Genomic DNA, 3,456 nt, shown 5'->3' on the forward strand with positions numbered 1-3,456 from the left:
GCTGCAGTTTGCTGCTTGCCTTGTCCTGGGGTGCAAACTCTGGCTCCTGCTGTGTGCTCAGACCTCTCCTCATGTTAGAGAGCTGTGACAGGCGACATTACTCGAATTTCTCTCTTGCGGCTTTTAAGTTGCCTAAGGACTCTGAGAATACCTGTGTTGTGCCAGGTTTCGAGTTTCCCAGAGACCCCCAAGGAGCAGATTCCAATGCAAAGCACATGAGGGTCTTTCTTGCAGGCTGGAGCCTTGGCTCCCACCATGCACCACGGCAGCTGCCGAAGTGGAGAGCCCCAAGCTCAGGAAGAGCAGAAGAGGGGAGTTTCAGCTCAGCCCAGGGGAGTTTCAGCTCAGCCCAAGGGAGTTTGATCTCAGCACAGGGGAGTTTGATCTCAGCACAGGGGAGTTTGATCTCAGCACAGGGGAGTTTGATCTCAGCACAGGGGAGTTTTATCTCAGCAGTACGTTGAACAAAGCTATCTTGTTTTAACCTGGTAAGATGTGACCTTCACTACTCCGCATATCAGAGGACACCTGGCGTTTTCCCATGTGTGCTGGTGACTTGCCTACTTGCTAATCTACTGTTGCTATGGGACCAGCAAGATTAGGACATTTACACCACCTTGGCGCCTTGTTGATAACCGAAACTTAGGCGTGGCTGGTTCAGAGGCATCCTGAAGCCTGTCATGGCTTCAGTTTGGTTTTTCACCTGTGTGACAAATTACTGGGGAGAATGTGAGGGATGAGGGGATGGTGAGCATCACTGTCTCAAGCAAGGAAGCGAAGGAGCGGCCTTAAAATTCAGGAGCAGGACCTCCCTGGTGGAGCAGAGATCAGTCTCAGCCGTCAAGCTGTCTCAGCTGCTGTGGCCCCAGTTCGATCCTGTGGCCAGGAAGTGACCCCCAGGGCGCAGCCCACCCCTCCAGATCCCCTCTGCTCCCCTCAGCAGTGGATTTCAGTGGATCTGCCTGTTCTGCACTCCACTGTGGTGATCCTCACACACCCACAACTCTGGTCTACATCCCACTTCTTGTATGCATAAATAAATAAAAATAATATCTTTTTTAAATTCAGGGAAGAAAGACAAAGAAGGTAAGGTCCCAGGAAGGCAGAAGGCGGGTGTGGCCACCTCATTTCCATGATTCCGGTAGGAAGTGCCCCCTCCCACGTAAAGTCCTCCAGGGGCAGGAGAGCCTTTGTCTTCAGAAGGGAGAAGGGGCCTGGGCTCTATAAATGGCTCCCTGCTCTCCCACCTACACCTTTTCTGGCTGCCCTGGGGTTCAGAGAACTTAACCTCTCCAGGACTCCCCCACGTGCTTGGGACCTTTCCACCTGCTCTTCACACTGACTGCTTTCTCCATCTCTACAGGCGATGCAGATGCTTGGCTACGAGGCCTCCTGGGCCTTCCAGCCACTCCACCCGTCCACGCTGCCCCATGGAGGTGAGGCCGGGTGGGGAGGGCCGCGGGTGGGGCTGTGTCTGGGCTGGGCTGGGCTGTGTCGCCTCCCAAGGCTGCCCTGGGCTTCCTTTGTGTCCTGTGGATTTTAATTGTCCACCGATTTTTTTTTCTTGTGGTACTGAGAGGCTTGCCTCCATTCATTTTTGCAAAAAGCGTGTTTATGGAGATACTGTGTTGCTTCCATTCTGATGATGTATTGCTCCCAGTCTATAAGTCCTTAAGAGAGTTGTTCCTCCTGGTGTGATATTTATCAGTGTATCTGGTAAGTAAAACTGTTTCTAAGTCTCCCCCCAGGTCTCATTTTAAACATTGTGTTGTTGAGGAAACAGCTTCCTCTACCTTTCCAGGTCGTGACTGGAAAAGAATTGCATGGACAGATTCACAGGAAAGGGTGAGTTGAATTATATAGGCGTGCCAATGACGAATTTGATCTGTTTATCAGCTCCAGGGCAAAATCTCTGAAAGCCTGCCCGCGTGCAGGGGCTCTGGAAAGTTTTGGTTTTGTACAGCTAATTTAGGGGAAAGAGATAAGCCTGAAGCTTTGTCTTTCGATCATCCTGGCTTTTAGAAACTGTTTCTCTGGGACCAGAGCCACACCGAGCTGGTGCACATTAACCTTGCAGGGGGTCCTCCATAAGAATGGTGGCCTGAGGCAGTAAGAGTTTTAGTTAAAGTGGGCTGTCTTGGTGTGGAGAGGAACCAGGACAGGGGTGGAGGGATGAGCAGTTCAGAAACTTCGCTGTCCCTAAGATTTGTGGGCAACCCACCCCCCACCTACGAAGGCTACCAGAAGGCAGTGCTCAGCCTATATGGGGAGCAACAATTGTTACCCCAACACAGGTCTCCTTTGGCAAAAGAATTGCTTTGTAGGAGCGGGTCTGAGCCGGGCGGAGGTTCTAGAGTAAGTCATTTGCATGCATAAGGAGAAATCTCCATTTGCAAGGGCTTCTCCTGGGAGGAGACCGCTGGACTTTTTCTACCCAATTGCCACAAGGTTTCCCCTGCCACACCCACCCCACACCCTTGCTCTTCAACTAAAGTTATTTAAGGTAACTCACAATTTGGGGGGTTCATTTTCGCCATGCCTCACACATAGGTAGGAGGTATACTGTACATCGGATGAAGAGCCAGGTTGGGGGGTGGCCTCTCCCCCATAAACTCTATCCTGTCCTTACGTGTTGTGTCGGAAGTTTGCAGACTTCGAGGAAGGCAGCTCTCTGCCCTGTGATTCTCAACCTTGGGGGCACTTTCTGGTGTCTGGTGGGAAAGTGCTGTCACAGTTGAGAACCACGAGCTGAGGAGACTCGTCCCGGACCACTGACCCGGGAGTGCCCAGCAGCCGTGCGGAGTGACGACTGCCAGGGCTAGTTAGTCAGACCTGAGTCCATGGTTTTATTTTGTTGATTTTTACAAGATTTTTTATCTGTTTTACTTGTTTAGCGTAGGGGACGTGGGGTGTAGGCCAGAGGTGTGGGGGTGAAAGGACTCACCAGAGACAGTGAAGATCAGACTAGGAGGACCTACTGACACACTGCCAGGGAGCAGCGGGTGGCAGGAGGGGTCTGCCCCGCCCTGGGGGTCACTCCCTGGCCAGGGATTGAACGGGTGCTGCAATAGCTGTGGATGGCATCGCAGTGCTGAGAATTAAGCCGTCGCAGCACGGGGAGGCCCGAGGTGGGCATTCTAGTAGCATTTCCTTTAAATTCGTCATTGCCAAATTCTCTACTCTGAAACCAGGTGACGTTCACGGCACTTAGAAGGGAAGGGGGTGGCACAGGAATCTGTCTACAGTGCGGATGCAGAAAGGATGGTGGTGCTTGTATTTTTGCATAATTTGCATCGTAGATGAGCCAGGGCACTGGGATTCTGCTTATCAGCGCTTCATTTTCCTGGCAGCGCAGGAAGACAATTCCTTTGCATCCTGGTGTGCTGGAAATGGAGTTGTTGACATTCACTTTCAAATTTGTTCCTTGCCGGGTTGTGGAAATACAGCTTTTTGCTT

The sequence above is a fragment of the Condylura cristata genome, unplaced genomic scaffold, assembly GCF_000260355.1.
Source record: "Condylura cristata isolate star-nosed mole 26May11 unplaced genomic scaffold, ConCri1.0 scaffold00041, whole genome shotgun sequence".
NCBI lineage: Eukaryota > Metazoa > Chordata > Mammalia > Eulipotyphla > Talpidae > Condylura > Condylura cristata.